The 16,612-nt window shown below is 39.2% G+C and overlaps 2 long non-coding RNA genes across 2 annotated transcripts in view; one reads left to right on the forward strand and one right to left on the reverse strand.

Moving 5' to 3' along the window:
* Window positions 1-5,621, forward strand: part of LOC135306971 (uncharacterized) — a 42,742-nt gene extending 37,121 nt beyond the window's left edge. Inside the window, exon 4 of the long non-coding RNA XR_010367742.1 lies at window positions 3,041-5,621. This is a non-coding gene — a long non-coding RNA (uncharacterized LOC135306971). The remainder of the gene's footprint in view (window positions 1-3,040) is intronic.
* A 1,178-nt stretch (window positions 5,622-6,799) lies between these two features.
* LOC135306974 (uncharacterized) overlaps window positions 6,800-16,612 on the reverse strand; it is a 39,725-nt gene continuing 29,912 nt past the window's right edge. The window contains exon 2 of the long non-coding RNA XR_010367744.1: window positions 6,800-14,372. This is a non-coding gene — a long non-coding RNA (uncharacterized LOC135306974). The remainder of the gene's footprint in view (window positions 14,373-16,612) is intronic.

The following is a 16,612-nucleotide window of genomic DNA, read 5'->3' on the forward strand; positions in this document are numbered from 1 at the left end:
GTCTCACAATCACTGGCCCTTGTTCTTGTGGGGGCCTTCCAGACATGCCAGATGTCTTCTGGAAATACAATACTGCAGAGAGGAAAGTCTAGGAGGCTCCTGGAGTGTGTAGAAGATAACTTTCTGACAAAGATGGTGAGGGAGCCAAGGATGACAGGCACCCACTGGACTTTTTTTTGTGAAAAAAGATGGCCTGGTGGGAGCTCTGATGGTCAGAGGCCAACTTAGGCAAAGTGATCACTAAATGATAGTGACCTTACTTCTTGGAGAACTAAGGAAGTGTGCCAGCAGAACTGTCACCTTGTTTTTTCTGGAGGGCAGACTGTTTTTAGGAGGCCAGCTGTCAGAGTGCCTTGGGAGGCAGTCCTGAAGGGCAAAGGTGTCCAGGGAGGCTGGACATTCTTCAAAAGAGAAATCCTAGAGGTGTACAAGCAGACCGTCCCCACGTGCCAAAAGACGAGGCAGCGAGTTTATATGGCCAGTATCAGAGTCCCTTGAGATACAGTCCTGAAGGGCAAAGGTGTCCAGGGAGGCTGGACATCCTTCAAAATGGAAATCCTAGATGGATATGAGCAGGCTGTCACCATGTGCCAAAAGATGAGCCAGTGAGTTTATATGGTCAGTGTTCTCTGGTATGGTTTTCCCCAATATGGTTCATTTTCACTTTACAAGATGATGGCATTTCTTATAACATCTTTTTGGCTATATGGAAGTAAAATTTCTTGATAAACAGGATACTCTTCCATGCTTTTACCTTGTCCTCCTCCCTCTGATGTTTGAAGCAATTTCTTTGTTGAAACAAATAGATAGCAGACACCATCCAGTAGATCTTTGGCTGGCTTTCATAGCTCTGTGTGTACCTACAGCCCAACACAATGTGAACTTGCACTGCACTTGTGCTACTCTGAGTGGTACTTCCACAAGTTTATTTTAAGTTTACTTTCCAGGAGATAGTGCTGACTGCCCATCTGAGGATGTGCAGAAATACACAATCCAAATAAAAGATCCATTCAGTTAGCTGTTAGCATTCCTGTGTAGCTGAACAATTTGAAAGATACACTTAAAAAAAAAAAAAAAAAAAAAAAAAAAAAAAAAAAAAAAAAAAAAAGCTTTCCCCCCCACCCTTCCCTTTATTTTGGATGAACTCCATGCCCCCTAAAACAGAGTCTGGCCTTGGATGCTGCAATTTTACACGCTTTGTCCCCTGTTGCTGTTCCATCCTGACAAAATAATTTTCCTTTCTGACAAATACTTCTAATATGCATGTATCTGGGAAAGTTATTGTTTGATCCAGATGATTCCAAAATGATGCTATTTGTCTTGACTTGCAAGCAGCCTTGTGCAGATGGAATACCTTTGGCCCCAATCTGTAAAGCACGCACGACACTCAGAGTCATGCAGTTGTGGTTATTCCCTTAAGTAGTCTAATTTAAAAAAAGTCTGTGTAATATAAATCAATAAACAAGAATCAAATGACGGAGTGAAATCCTCAACTCACCGAGGTCTACAGCAAAGCTACTTCCATTGAAGTGCAAAACTGCTTTATTTATTTTGGACCTCGATCTTTATTTTGCCGATTTTGACTTAAAGGAAAACTTTTTGCATTGACACCACAGTATAAAAACTACTGTGTCAACAGAACTCATGTCTTTGAACGGCAGGTGACAAGATTATTATTTCTACCTTGTCATATGAAGTTCATTTAGAGCCTGCAAACTCAGTTAAAGAGTTTGCAAATCTCAGTTAAACCACGCCATAAGGGAAACATCAATGTATACATTTAAAATGTGCATATATGTCCACAATATAGTAATTATTCCAGAAAACTAGAGAGGGATGCAGCAGAGCACGTATAAATATCCTCTAAGTCTAGAATAAATGGGGGCAGTAAACTGGCATATATTAATTTTTCGCATTATTGTTTTTAATGTCTTTGTAGCTGAACTTAGAAGCAGTGCAAAAATCTGCTAAGTTATTATTTGCACTTTCCTGCTCTCTGGTAGCATAATAAGCAACACAAAAGAGGAGCGTTTGAAATAGTCCCAGATGTTCGCCTTGCTAAAGCACTGCACATGTGTCGGCTGTATTTGTCAGTTGTATTTGGTATTTTTAGATTTCTTTGAGATCCAAAACACTATCAAACTCCAACAGCTTTTTCTCTGTGAATCTTCAATGCATGCTGTGTGGCACTCATTTGTGTTGTATGACGCCAAGGCAGGGGCTGAATAATCAGACACCCTGGCACATTGATAGATTTTCTGAAACGACAGGAAAAAACCCCTGGGCTTAGGAATGCGTTCTTTCACTCCTCTGGTAAGATCCATAGCTGGTAGTATTATCCCTAACCTATTATGGGGTTAAAAAGAAGGAAAAAACCCTCTTAATGCATTCTTCTTCCTTATAAACCACATAAAAATTTTTATATGCCTCCTGCCCTGATTCCTCAATGCTCACCCCCCCTTCCCCTCGCCCGCCCCGCTCACTCTGTCTTTTCTTATGTAAGTTATAAAAAAATTATAGTGTTTCTCCTGGGCACCACGAGGTTGAACTGGAAAGCACATTTAAAATGACACCTGTTCTCTATTTAGAGCAGATTCTGAATTTCAGCAGATACACTTGTTTCTCAAAAAATGCAGTAAAACATATTGGACAAGACTTTCTTCCTCCCTCCCAGGACTTCTCCAGGTTTTTCGTATCTTCTCCTTCTCCTTCCACCTCAACAGCTCATCCCTGGTAGGAAGCACATGGTGATGCTTGTTTCCCACGCTGCTCACTGCGAACATTAAATGGCTGATGGGATCACCTTGTTACACTGTTAGGAAACGTGTGGTGCCTCTGAGGGAACCCACTCACAGCTTCAGGAGCCTGCAGTGGCTCGGTCAAAATGCAAACTGACAACCAGGAGCTGTAGCTCAAGGAGAGGTTCCTCCCCACCGTGCAGCCACCCCTGAACCAGCATGGGAGGTGTTTTCTCGGCTATTTCCAGCTTTGGTGTGAGGAGTCTCCTGAGCTATTTTTATAACAGATTCTTTTTTTACAGCCTCTGCATGCCCCTCCTGTACACTCTGTGCTGGCTGCCCAAGAGCTGCTGAGTGACGGACAGAAGGAGGGACAGTGGCCAGGGTGGTGGCATGAGCCAGCAGGACGTGTGACCCACGTGGAGTCTGTGTTACGAAGAAGAGCATGCCTTGGCAGGACTGCCTGGTCACTGACCCTACACTGGCTCAGATCATTCCTTGGTAAAAGATTCCTTTCTGGGAAAGGGTTCTTCAGATCCAGGTTGTCTGGGCTTTGAAACCATATCAGATTGCTGCTGCTAGGACCAACACTATTTGGAAGGCAGGTATTCACATGTTTTACAATGTCTTGTTAAAAGGCAGTAGGTGGTTCTTCTGTGCAAGTCTGAGGCTGGGACTACTGGCCCCAGCAGTGTGGCACATGTAGCACGTCCATTCCACCAGAGCTTATAAGCTGAAGTGGCCTTAATGGAAAATTCCCAGTATGACAACAAACCTTAGACCCCAAAATACAAGAGCTATAGGGTCATAAAACCATAAAAAATTTACATTGGAAGGAACCTTGGGGGTTTCTTGTCTCACCTCCTGCCTAAACCAGGGCTAGAGCAGGTTGCTCAGGGCCTCATCTGGTTGAAAAGACGAAACCTCCAAAGACAGAGATTTTCCAGCCCCTTTGAATCCATTTTCCTAAAATCAATGTGCAATTTTAAGGTATACCTCAGGTCTTCAGGTAAGGGTAGGACATACTTTACTCCTCTGTTTAGAGAACTACACAGTGACTCAGCTGCAAGTATTCAGGCCAGAAGTTACTCCTGTGACTACAGCAAATGAACGTGGCTAAATTCCAGAGGGTTTTCCTAGAGGTTTTACCAAGGCCAGAGGACTATAAAGCTACCAGCTATAAGGACAGTGTGAAAATATGCCCACGTAACAGAATCTGGACTAGCTGTACCTCTTGGATACTCACCAGCCTGCTGTGAGGGGATCCAAACACTGGATCTTCCACTTGAATTTTTATGAGGTAGGGACAGAGCCCGGACAAATGCCCCAAATGGCCCTGCTTGTTTCCTCTACCTACTCCCTAACACCTGCTCTAGAGACTTCATGGCTGGACTCCTTAACCTGTATCCAGGGCTTATTTGTCTGTCTTATCTCGTATCAGTATTTCCACTCTTAAGGTTAATACTCAATTGCTGAATTCTTTAAGAGTTAGGGACTTTTTAATGGGAAATACGTACTGGTAGGTGCATAGAGCCTTTGTGTAGAGCTTCTGAACTTAAAGGAGTCAGTTACTTAACTCAGAATTACAGAGGACTCTATTAGTTCTTGCTGACTTAAAAAGATCACTTTTAAGTGATCTTATTTTTAAGTCTTGCTGTCTTAAAAATATGGTGAGTGCTATATTTCCTTGGAAGCAGGGCAGAAATTTCAAACATTAGGAAGGCAGGACCTCCTATTATCCCACAAGGCTCTCACACAGGCCTCTTGTTCAGGAGCTGTTGAACCAAGACTTGACCTGAGAGTTCAGTTTGGAGTCTATCACAAAATTCATAATGAATTCTAAACCTTGTGACAATTAAGGGTCTGTCTTGAAAAATTAGGGGTTTCAAGTAGCAGGGGAAATTCACAGTTATATTACATTTTTAAGAAGAGGCATTAATTTAGCAAAATTAAGAAAATCTATGAAGTATTTGGTAAGAAAGAAATGGGAATGCCTCCTTATTGCAGCCAATAAAAGTCCAGCAGCGTTAGAGTACAAATGATTCACGCCCTGATTTGGAAGTGAGATACTTGCATCTGTAGAATTGTGAGTGAATGAGCAAGTGAAGAGACATCTCAGCAGCAAGGAGAGCAGAGAAGAGCAGTGCTGGCCCATGTCACAGCCAGAGCAGTGAATGTAGAGCTGCCTGCTGAGTGTGTGCAGTTATTCCAGAAAAAAAAGACCGAAAGCATTGAGCTTACAAGCTCCAGTGTGTGCTGTGTATTGGGAGTTGTGGTGATCCATTTCCTCCCATGCAGATGTGCACCACAAGGCACCAGAAAAAAAAAATATCTTTGTTTGAGTTCTTTAACCGTGAGTTAACATAGAGATTCAACCATTTATATCCTTTGATAAGGAATTGGTATGTGGGCAAAGCTCCATGTTTCCAATGAGAGAAGGATGAGCAACCAGCTGAGTCTGCTGTAGTCATTGGCTCTGTGATTCCCAACACAAAATTACTAAGAATCTTACTTGGTGCAATAAATTTTAGTCTTCAAAAATTAATTTATTTTTTTTTTCAGTCAGAAAGGCAGAGGAGATTACCGTCACTCCTCACCAACCACACAAAACAGTGTCAACATGGAACATATAATCTGATTTCATGGGTGACCTGTGACACCTGCAAATGCAAACAATCTGAGCCAAACATTAGACTCTCTTTAAATCCAGCTCAGAGCTAATCAACAGAACCCTGGTCATTATCTGTCTCATCCTGAGGCAAATCTCTATGCTTGGCCAGATTAAACATCCACTAAATCCCAGTTTCTATGTTGATCCCGTCTCTGCTAATGATAAAGGAATCCTATTTCTTGTTTTAAAATATTAAAAATTACCTTGTCCCTGTAAGAGTCCTGTGAATTAGGGCAGTGTCCATTGTGGCAAACATTGTGGAGTGCAGATCCATAAGGGAATCAGAGGAGAAGAAGAGTTTTCTCAGTAATTCTCCAGGAAAGAGTAGCCACCAGAGGGAGAGAACACTCAACCCAATGATAGGACACTTTCAAGCTTACAAAATAATTACAATAAAACACAAAGGGTTAGAACTGAGAATTTATGGAAATATACATTAGATGAGCTTCACAGATGCAGAATTAATTTTTGGTTTTGTTACAAAATAAAATAGAAGGAGTATCTTCGGAAGCTTTAAGAAAAGCATAAACAACCCTCAGTGCATTTTTCTTTTTCTTGTTAGATGATCAATTTAAATGTCGAAGGAGACCAATTGGAAAATTATTTTAAAGAGTTAAATTGAACATAGTCAAGTGGAGCTTTTTCTCTTTGTATATTCATGTGTTTTGTATTCTGGCATAATTATTTTAAAACATGACTAAAATACAATGAGTTTTATTAAGATGGCTTTAATAAGGAGCACAGAAAATGTGTCTGTATGTAATAATAACAATGAGCCTCATATTTTACAGTTTAATTTGCTGGGTCAACATCTAATGCTTTTCCCATTAGCATTGGTGTGATTTGATGTGGAAAATAATCCCGTTTCCCAACAAACTTTAGGAGATAACAAATATTTAATGACACCCTATGTAGAAACAATAAATAAATTTGAGTTGCTCTTGGACTCCCGTGGAAAGAGGTTGTGAAAATTTTATAAGTTGGGAATTAATAAATTATAACCTGGTTGTTAAAATGTGAATCACTAAAGACTCTTGACACCCTTTTCCATTCTCTAATTAGAATTTAAAAATAAATAAATGAACAAATAAACTTGTCATGTTTAGTGGCTAACTTACTTTTCTGCACAAGTTACAAAAGTAACAGAAGTTGATCATATACAGGATGCATATTTTCATTTAAAACTTATAATTTCTGGAAAGGACAGGAGCACAATAAAGGACCAGCAGGATAAAACATAGGCCATTTGTAAAAACATGTTGTAACATATAAAACAATTACCCCAAAAATATCCTGGAGCCTGCAGATACTTTTTAATGCTCTACATATTAAGCATTCATAAGAATTTTAAATACAATTTTCATTTAGTAAAGGACAGCTATCTCAAAACACATCTATATGTGCCTTTATTTATGAACACTTCACATTCAAATTCAGAATGAACAGAAATGAACAGCATAATGATAATACAGGGACATTGGTCAAAACAAGACATGTACTGAACATTCTGTGGAGCTCAGACATTTGTTTGGGAAAGATGGGAGTTATGTAAATGCCTGCCTGGCTCTAGCAGCCCCCTGGGTCTTCATAACCATCCGTCTCTGCTGAGCTCTCCCTGGGACTATGTGGAAGGACCTTCCAGGGCAGTAAGGATTCAGGGATGAACAGAGGGAAAAGGAGGGAGGGCAAACTCTTTACCCTCAGAGCAGAATGGAGGCAGCCTTCAAAAGTAACTGAGTCTGCCCTTGCAAAATCAAAGTCCATAATCTTGTCTGCTTGACCACACTCACAAGATATGAAGGACAAGATATGAAGGACTGTGCTAGCAAATAACATTAAAGATGATTGGGCAGGCCTTTCATCTTTCACTTAAAGTTATTTTTCATGATCTGGCTAATCCTTGTGGCCATTTAATCATCTATTGTTCCTCCTTTTCTCAGTTTTTATGACTCATGATGTCATCATGACATCATGGAAACCTTCTCGACAGCTGAGCAGAACCAGGCCTTACTTGCAGTAACCTGTGTCACTGTCTTGGCATGTCAGATTACTTGAAATGGTGGGTGCAAGTCTCCTGGCCCTGCGAGGCCAACCCAGACTTTCAGAGTAGATCCTGTTCTGATCTTCCCTTGTCCTCTCTCTCTGTGTGGCAATCCTTAGATCAAGAGGAATGTCTGGAGCCATTGAAGAAAACTGACAGCTGAATACAAATAAAACACCCAAAACATCCCAAAACACCAAATTTTTGAACCCGTGTTTGTATTATGTCCATTCTTTCTGCAGACATGCAGTCTATCTCAGATATATATTTTTTTATGAAACTAAAAGAAGAGAAAATATTTTCCCATGGAATTGTTCTGCTTCTGTTACTCTTATTATGGTTCTAGTGGTTGCTGTGATTTAAATGATGAGCTGTATGTGATTATTGTTCAGTTCTGGACAAGATAAATACTCTGCTGTATGTAACAGGAACATGGAAAAAAAAACTGAGAACCTGTCATGGCTGAACCAATTACCTAAGTAGTGGTTGTTTCTTTTAGTCATATGTGCAGTATATTTTTGTAACATGCTGGAGCATTTCCTGCTTTTGCATGCATGAGTGCTATCTTAATTCAGTCAGCTGAATTAATGTTATTTTCTTTAGAAAACAGATTAGAGACTTCAAAGACTTCTTGGTTGCCTCAAAATGTTTTCATAGGAGAAGGTAAATGAAAATAGATACTTTCTTTTTCTAATGAGACTGTAAATAATTTAGGTACTTTGCATCTACATAGACTTTTATTACCAGACAATTCAGAGACAAATTTTAAAACCTTAAAAATGACAATATTAATTAATTTCACATTTGGGGGAAAAAAATAAGGCTCATTCTTGATGATCCTGCATTGTTTAACTTGCCTTTTTTGTTAAAAATGAAAACATATTAACTTTCATACTTGTCTATAATCCTCTCTTTATTGTGTCTCCCTAATAAAAAGTCTGTCTCCCACCTGGCCACCTGTTCTTGGTAAGGGAATTAGGCCTACCTGAATTTCCCAGGAGATATCTGTTGTAAGTTCAGTAGAAGGCCATGTTCCTCTGGCTCAGTTTTCACTGTTTTTTCTGCCACTAAAAATTTGCACACAATGATCTTTCCAGCAGCTAAACACTTGGTAAGGAATGTGCACCATCAGTCTGGAGAGCCAGTTCATCACCGGTTTACCACCACTGGTGACAATTGTGCCTCCACAGTGTCTCACAAGGCAGGGCCTAAGACTGAAGGAGCCACGAATCTCCAGCTCATTGCTCCCAGAGTTTTACCATGCTCAAGCCCTTTCACTGTGCTTACAATCCCAGCACCTAGTTGTATAGATACCCATCTCTTGAGGTCAGAAGGTTCAAGCTTGTAATAGACCTTGGAAGCTTAATTCCTCATTAACAGCCCAAGGGAAGGTGGAGTTAAAAGACCTCTAGAATAGTCCTACATCCCTAGCTAATAGGATGACAACCAGAGTTGATGGTGTAGGGAAGCTTTGATTTCTAATGTCTATGCTGTTTTCTGTAATGGGTAAGCAGAAGTCCTCCACAAATGTTAGCAGTTTTTTTCCCATAACTCAATGTTTGATAAAAATAAGATAAAAAAAGATCTGTAATTTCCTAGACTGATTTAAGAAGTAACACTGCTGACCAGAAAATACTTTTAAAAATATGATTTAAACCTTACTAGTGTATTTCAATTCAAGGATTAATTTTCTTCTCACTAGAGGCTCGGCATCACCCTGTTTGCAAAGAGTAATTAAAAAAATTCATTAGCGGGCATGGTAAATTCTTCTGCCATTTCAGTCAATGTTATAAGGTAATGTAGCCTGGAGCTTTGCACAGCTTGGCACTTGCTATAAAAGAGGGTATTTCTAATAAGATTTACATTTATTAAGACTACTGTGGCTGCTCCAATCTTGATCTTCTTCAAGCTAAAGGAAGAATTCTTACTGACTTGACACAGACTCTGACCCAAACAGCAGGACAGCTTGAAATAAAAAGCTGTCCTTATAGCATCCCTCATTTTACTGGGATAAGAAATAACTTTAAATCAGCATTTTTTTCCCACCACTTCTTCTTACACGGATATACAATACACATGCTCATTCACTCATGGAAACAGTTGGCTGGCATGGTTCTTTTAAAATAAATTACCTTAAAATAAGTTAGGTCTGTACAAAATACATATGATACAAGACACAACAAAGGCATTTGATTTAGGACAAGTGCCTGGGCAAACTACTGTTTTCTTTTAGCAGCTGGCCAAAGCTCTTTAAGTTTGGATCCCTAACATAAAAGCTTTCCCTGTTAGGCATAACTGTGTAGATAGAGTCAAACTGAGTTATGTTTGTGCCTATACTGTGATGTGCACTCGTTGCACTCCTTTCCCCGATCGAATACAAGTATCAGAGAAAGATGCGATCCTATGTGGAATCCTCTAAGCCATGGCCTCCTACCTCAATAAGAAGAACAAATTCTAAGGCTGAATCACTCTAAACACCACCCAAGTTAAACCAGGATCTCTCACCTAACTGGATAAGTATAGCAGACATTGTGGAAAGGGTCAGCTGCTGAGATGTTCCACTGCCTTGTCTTGGTGTGGTCATCATGCATGTTGTTACCTTCATTGATGTTTTTCCTTTCATGGAGCTATGGGTCCCGTTATACCACCTGACAACACACCTGACTTCATAATCCTTATTCAGGTTGAAGAGAACTTATTTTGTGATATTATTTTTAAGAATTTGCCTTTTCCAGACAATAGACTCTACAAGAAGCCACCCAGCTTTCTTAAAACTAAAAGACTTTGCATGCTGAATTTACTCACATGTTTAGAGAAGACAGAAAGTAAGAACATCAGCTGACTCTGTAGCAAGTCAGAATATTTCTTCTGCTGATGTAAATTGATTGTGGCTGCCTGAAATGTCTTTTTTCTTATGGTATTGGCTTGTAAGAAGTAGAAGAATTCAGTGTGTCATTTTCACTCCCCTTTCTCTCAGAGAAAGATCATCAGCTACTTTCAGGGAGCCTTATTTTTATCACAACAGGTAAGTAAGGGACCAAGAAAAATTACCAAGTTCATCTGTACCATTTATTCATTTCTTGGCATCCAGCATTTAATTTTTCCTAAATAATTTTCTAGCTTTGGGAGTTGTACCAGAAATGCATGCAATACTGAACATACAGCACATCACAGAGTCTTCAACATGCAGTAAAGGAGAAGAGCAATCAGAAGCATCATTGGAGCTAAACACTGGATTTTATAGAGGCAAATATGTATAAATAATTGTTTTAAGTATCCCAAGTCTTTCTGCATGAAGGCCTATTTTTCACTCTGAGTAAAATAGCCAGACTGGTATCTGCTCATGAGCCAAGTCACACACTTTTATTTCTATTGTGAACAAGAAAGAGCTTACAAACAAAGATTTAATTCTTTAGCTGAATAAATAGTTTCTTGGCAGCAATTATAAGGGGCTCAAAATGCCTATTATGCTTTGATTATAATTATAATTCTCACTGAGTCATCAACTCCTATAGCAAGGACTGGTATTTTTTAATAATGAAGAACTGAATTTTTAGCCTTGAAGAGTTGTCTGCCCAGGACTGCAGAAATACATTAAGCATACAGCTAATATGAATGAGTGTTTTTCTGCACTGCCAGTATTATTGTATAGTTGGGGGAAAGGAAGTATGTCTATAAATGTGTAAGCTGCTTATAGCAAATACATAATATAATTGTCAACTTTGTTTCCAAATTATCTATGGATACATCTCAGGATGCTTTTGGAAAAATTACCAGTGTTTTAAGGTATTCCCTTAGCTCTTTTTCAGCCACCTCTGTGTCTTGTTGTGCTCTTTCCAACTCAAGTTGCCCAGACACCCAACTGAATGCAAGTAAGATTAGTCGGGCAGATCTGCTCCATTCCTGTGGGCACAGCAGCTTTCAGTAACCCCAGCAGCTGGGCAAATTCTTGAGGAAATGGTCAAGACTGCTACCTGGCTGTCACCATGGCAAATACTAATGGAAGTCTTTAGAAGGCAATGTTTTAACTTTAGTGAGCTGGCATTTTTCAGCACATTTCTGTCAAATAACTCCATAGCTGCTGCATCTGAGACACCGCAGTGTTGCCACAACCTCACTGACAGCTTTTAGGAAGCACTTGAGTTCTGAAACAGCTTGAACAGTATCCAGGAAAGTTGGGAACCCCAGGAAATGCATTAGTTCTTTGTCTCTCTTTTAAAATAACATTGGATTGACATTAAAAAAAAACAAACATTCTTTCTGGAGTCACAGTGTTAGACTGTGGCCCCAAGCCATGACCATCATTGGCTATGAAGCAGAGAAGGATCAGCACGAGTAGACCTGGAAGCTTTGTTATTAAAGGAATCTGATCAGCTGAGCCAATATGTCTCTTGGAGATTCAGAGCAGAACATAGAAGAATGCTTTGTGCCAAATCAGTAATTAACTCTCACCTACTGCATCTCACCAGACCTCTTTTAGGAAACAACAGGGACAGCAGTGCTACTACTCTTTCATTTTTGTACTTGGACACTGCACAAAGGCAGGCAACTCCCTGCCCCAATGCTTTTTGGAGCCACGAGGGGCTTCCAACAAATCCCAGAAGGAAGGACTCTTTGCATCTTCTCTCTCTCCAGCCCCCCTCTCATACATATATATGTATGCACAATCAGGTCTTCATTTAATGGGAGTTGAATTTACAACACATTAAAACAGTGTGTGGTTTGTACAGAAAGTGATAATACGGATTTAATTAGTTTGATCTTGCTTTCTGTGCTAAAGCTGAGTATGTTTAAATTATTTTGTGACATTTCTTCTCTATTTGTTTTGTATGTATCATAAATAATAATACAATAAGTTTTCAGATGTCTTTTCTGGTGGCTATTAAGCTGTGAAGTAAAATGGGAGTGCTCAGAGGAAGACCAACAATAACTTTATTGTTACAGCATGTTTAATTCCAAACAAATCTGAAATATAGATGACTTTACAAATATTAATCCTTTCACCCATCTGGGAAATGCTGACACTTTTTGCATATGTCTGTTATGAAAACAAGTTCAGAAAAGCACACACAAGACAACTAACTAGGACCCATTTAACCTTACCTATTCTGCAAAATGTGAATGAGTAGTTCAGTCTAGTTGTGCTAGCTCTTCTTAGTGGAAAGCTAATATTACACACCATCCACCTCTGTGATCAGCTGCACTAAGCCAAAGGAAAGGGCAAGACACATGGCCAGGATCAAGGAATCGTGGGAAGACTCTTTTTCAGGTCTTTGGATTAGTTTAAACCAGCTCTAAAATCCTCACCTGCTTGTTATAGCTACAGAAGTCCCTTGTTTCATTTTCAGGTGTGCTTTACTTTTTACCCCCTTACAAGTCCCTTGCATTTAACTCTGCAAATTAAGAGAAGAAAATATCAGGCAGATCACCTGAGAGACTAGATATTTATAAAAATAATATTTAATTCCCTATTTCTTTGCAGGTAAGAACAAAAATGTATCATCAGTATAATGTTGCTCAGCAATAACTGAGCGGATGTTGACCAGCTTACAAGATTTCTATATTCCAAATAGAATCAAACTGCCAGCAGGCAAATTGAGAAAACGTGAAAGAAAAGAGGAGTTACGCTGAGAAGACTTGACATTAACAGAGCTGAAATAAAAACTTTGAACTGAAAAGCTTTCTGCTCTCAAAATCTACCAACATCTCACTGGTTCTGGGTTGAAACAACAGAGAATTTCAGTGACCTGTGTGGCACCTAAAGGATAAGCAATTCTGAAATACCCTGAGTGGGCTCAGGAAGACAGCAGCATTCTTTACCTGGAAAAAGCCAGGGCTACTATAGGGTTACAAGGAAGGAAGGAAGAAAGAGTTACTTTTGGGGACACCACAAAGACTGAATTTGTCATTCTCAGGGAAGGCAATGTACTATAGTAATAGACTGATTACTGAAACTCGAAGAAAATTATTAAGAAATCATTAAAATAATGGCACAAAATTTGGCACAAAATAAAAGTCTTGAAATTTACAGCAAACACAATTGAAAGTTACTGGTGGAGAGATTATAAAAAGTGCAAATTCTAAAAAAAGCATAAAGGTAATCTACAGATATATTGTGGTATAATGAAGCAATGGGGTCACATTAAAAAAAAAATAGGTATCCATTCTGAAAAACTTCTATAGGACTGCACTCAATGAAAGGTCAATAGAAATGGAACTGAAGAAGAATGAAGAAGAACATAACTAATAGATATAAATATATATGAGTTATATTTATTTATTAGTACTATTTATTTAGTTATATCAAATAAAAGGTGTATGTCAGTGTTTACCTAAAAGCACTGTGTAGACGAACTATGGGGAAAAAATATTTATTATTTTTACCTTCATGAAAGTTTTTTGAGGCATGTATTAGACTCCAATATTTCACTCAGTTATCTGAGAAGACAAACCTCTGTTTGATATTAAGCTAAATCTAAATCTAAATATAAAGCTAAAGCTAAATCTAATTTAATTAATCTAAATTAATTTTAAAAATTCCATTTTTTTAAAATATAAATTTTCATGAGTAAATTTGAGCCTTGGTAAGTCAGAGCAATAAATATTAACATAGTACTTCATCAGAAATTTACTGTCTCCTACTTAATCAAACCAGGCTGACCAAGCTGGTGTTCAGTTTACAGGACTCTTCATCAGATGTTGAAATTGATGTTTTTTCCACCTGCACACTAGATGGAACACAGGGACAGCGACCTTAGCCAAGGGTTGGTTTCTCACAGCTCTGCCACAGTCCACTGTCTGAGTCCAGGGCATGACCATGATGCATGATCAGGAGAGCCTGGAGGTATCAAAGGGACCTGTTGGTTTTCAGCATGCTTTGGTGAGGAACTCTGCACACAGGCCATCTCTTCTTCTGGAGCCCCTAGTTTGTGGAAAAGAATTGGAGGAAACTGACTTTGTAACTGCTATCAAGGGCTGTTTTTTGGCATTCCAGTGCCACCACCCAAGTCCTTCTGCATTTTTAAAGACTGTCCTGTATTTGTGGCAAGGGTGCACCCTCTAGACTAGCCCATGCTTGTTCTACAACCTGGGACAAACAAGACAGAAAACCATGGACTTGGAGCAATTATCTACTTCCCATAGACTCAGTAACTTTCCCAAGGGGCAAACTGTTGCATTCTAAATACAGTTCAGAGCAGGGGAATTTCATGCTGTATTTGACTAACTTTGATACTCAATATTCAGGTTATTGTGCTGTCTAGTGCATTGTGGAAGTAACACTTGATACTGTATTGCAGGAAAACACATGGAAATATATTTGTTCTCATATTGAAAAATTCATTATTGGCCTAAAATCAGGACATTAATGATTTGAAGTTTCTGTTTATTTCCTTGGGCACTGAATTCAGCTGTTATGATGAAGCTTTTTCTGACCTGCCACTATTGTTACCCTTTATCTTTGTGTCTTCCTACTTCCTTGCTCAGACAACAATTTCTCCTTTGCTTCATGAGTCTCTACCCTTGGAGACACCTTTCTCCCTGGTACTTAGCTTTGAAGCTATGTCCCTGGGGATGTTCATATGATGTACTCAACAGAAAAAGTCTAGAATTCTGTGAAACTTAGATGCCTTTGGGTTTCACTGAGATCCAAATTTTTCTAACATTCATTACCCTTTTTACAGGGACTTGGTCCTGTCATAAAAACACAAGCCACCCCTTACTTTCGTTATCAAGGACCACAGGAACCCAATGGCTTCATGACATTTTCACAGAAAACAGTTTGTAGTGATAGTCCCTAAATTCAAGTAATCTACAAGCCTTGTAGGAAACTCTGGGCATGTGCATACATGCAAATCATATGCAGAAAAACTTTCTGGCTACATATAATACTCTTAGATTTGTTTTGTTTTAGCCTTAGGTCTTGAATTATCTGTAGAATTGTATGAGTTTTAACTTACTTTTAGCAATTTTGCTTAAAGCTGTCTCTCCTACAGCACAAATGTTGTCACATGGTTCCATTTTATCTGCTGTGTGCACACATTTTGCCGTTTTTGGTGTATCTTTCACAATCAGCTATTCCAATAAGTACTGTAGCATTTATGTCTGACTCATTAACCATGCAGACATTTCTGTTTCACTTGGTTTTGCTCTTAGTAAAAAAAACCCGTTTTATCAAAATGGTAAAGCTGAGCAAATAATTTACATCAGGCACTTTATCTTCCTTCTCCTTCTGGGAAATCTATGACCAGATTGCACCTATTTCTCAATTATTAATTATTTATACCTTTCCAACACCAACTAATTCATTTATTACTATATGGATTAATTACAGATATCCTAAACAGAAATTAATTTCCTTCACTCTATAATTAGTCAGCCAGGTCAGGTCACTTTGTCTCAGATCCCTGAGCCATGTCATGTGCAAGAATTCTTTACTTAGAAAAATGAAAATACTAGTGCCAGTAAAGTGGACAGCCTGTGAATGTTTACAGAAATACACAAAATGTTTCTTTCCAGGTAAATGGACTGTGTTTTGGATAACAACTTCCATTCACATTTATATGTCAGGTTGTGAGGATGCTAAGTGTGCAGTATGGAAGTGAGGCCTTGATTTGTACACTGGCACATCAGTGTACCATGTTAGTATTTGCAAAAGGTCTGAGTGACACAAAACTCCATATATAGCATCTCTCCCAAGTGTGGGTCTCAGATGTCACCCTCCCTCAAAAAACTGCAGTGAAATCAAGGTTGAAGTATGGGTGTTTGGTCAGGCAACACCAGGTTGAAACCAGGGCACATCTTTCTGCCATGGTTTAACCCCAGCCATTCACCAAGCCCCATTCAGCTGCTCCCTCACTCCACTATCAGTAGGATCAGGGAGAGAACTGGAAGGGCAAAAGCTAGAAAACCTGTGGGTTGAGATCACACAGGATCACCAGGTTGGAAGAGACCTTCAAGATCATTGAGTCCAACCCATGCCCTAACACCTCAACTGAACCATGGCATTGAGTGCCACATCCAGTTTTTTTTTAAACACATCCAGGGATGGCGACTCCACCACTTCCCAGGGCAGACCACTGCACTACTTTACCACCCTTTCTGTAAAAAACTTTTTCCTAATATCCAACCTAAATTTCCCCTGTGCACAGCTTAAGTTAGATA

Source organism: Passer domesticus, chromosome 1 (genome assembly GCF_036417665.1).
Source record: "Passer domesticus isolate bPasDom1 chromosome 1, bPasDom1.hap1, whole genome shotgun sequence".
Classification (NCBI taxonomy): Eukaryota; Metazoa; Chordata; class Aves; order Passeriformes; family Passeridae; genus Passer; species Passer domesticus.